This window comes from Pteropus alecto, unplaced genomic scaffold (assembly GCF_000325575.1).
Source record: "Pteropus alecto unplaced genomic scaffold, ASM32557v1 scaffold69, whole genome shotgun sequence".
NCBI classification, from domain to species: Eukaryota; Metazoa; Chordata; class Mammalia; order Chiroptera; family Pteropodidae; genus Pteropus; species Pteropus alecto.
The window spans coordinates 9,665,785-9,667,420 of record NW_006494610.1 but is presented as its reverse complement, the minus strand read 5'-3'; positions in this window follow the sequence as shown (position 1 = coordinate 9,667,420).

Here is a 1,636-nt window from a genome sequence, read left to right as displayed (position 1 = left end):
ACATAGTATTTTGTTGATTAGTCTCTATTTTTCAAAGATGAAAAGTTAAATTATTTCACATGATGGGTTATTACTACCATGTGAATACATTTCAAATATATTGAAAGTTTGGGTGACTATAGGGAAAAAACAAATGGTAATAAACCCTTGGTTAATATCCTAGGAGGGGGCATATATGACTTAATATTAATGTGACTGGAAAGTGGAGTCCTCTCCCGGAGAATTGTCCAGATTCTTGATGTCTCGAACAAAGAATTGAGCAAGACACCGAAATACAGTAGAAAAGAAAAGTTTTATTAGAAAGGAAAACACAGCTGCCCTGAGCAAGAGAAGCGTGGCTCAAAAGGCCTAGTAACAAAGACTTCAGGGTTTTTATCCCTTTTTGCTGTGAGTGGTTACTTTTCTTAGAGGAGTGGGCTTCCTTGATTGACAACTAAGATTAACAGGACTCAGTGATTCATCATTTCTCTTTCTGCGCATGTCTGTTCCCAGAATTCAGTCTGTTATGATGATATTAATGAACTTCCAGGCATATGCATCATATTATAATGATGGTATAATGAGACTCAGGTGAGTTGAAGGTCGTTGGGGTCTTTGTTGGGCAGGTGCGAGTGACTGGCTTAAACTGATACCTAAATCTCTGCCTAATGGTTTCTTTGTATGAGTTAAAAAAAAAAAATGCCTTCTAGCTTGCTTAATTGTGGACGGATTAGGGCAGATCCCTTCTAAGATAGGATTACCTCAGTGTCTTTGCAGGCATACCAGAAACCCCCTCACTAACTGTACTGCCTACCTCTTTTCTAAGAGTCATGAACCCCCTTAGTATTAGTATGGATGTTGAGGGACGGGAGGTCTCTTCTTCTGTATCTGCTTCCTGGTGAGCCTGTCATGGAGCCCTTTCCCTTTCTGCCTCAGCCAGGACAGGGTCTTGGGTTTCCTGTTGAAGTGCCGCCTCAGTCCTTAGACAAGGAAAAGAAGCCTGCTGAAGTGCCACCTGAGTCCCTAGACAAGGAAAAGAAAATACAAACTCGTTATTTAAATCATACATCTATTAATTTCTATTATTGATTTGACTATTAAGTGAGTAAAGGGAAATAGACTTGGTTAATATGTTTCTTAAAGAGTAAAAAGACCTTCGGCTTAAAGTCTTCCCGCTCCCCCCTGTCTCCCCGCCCCCTTCACCACCGGGACTCTAAAAGCCCTGCCTGGCTTAACACCATTTCTGCTTACCAATGGACTGGCCAGGGCAATTATCAGGATTTGAGGGAGAGGGCCTTTTTCCCAAAGAAAGGAGGGAAGAAAACTTAACTAGGTTTACTAAAAAGATTAACTCTGCAAGAGATGTCCCATTTCATTTCCTGCTAAAAGATTAAGAATTTTACAAGTGATATCTGGTCTCATTAACATTTGTCAGTTTTGAAAATGACAGTTCTGGAGCAGACTAATTCATTTGTCTCTTTTTACCATGATGTCACAATTTCTAGAAACCAAATATAGGTAAATACATTTCTGTTAGAAATGATAGAAAGATCTCCATTTAAGCATAATTTTAGTCTCAACCATGGTTACTATGTCAATCAGCCAATATTTTAAAAAATGTCTACCAAGTGTCAAGTCTTGTGATCATTATTGGAGA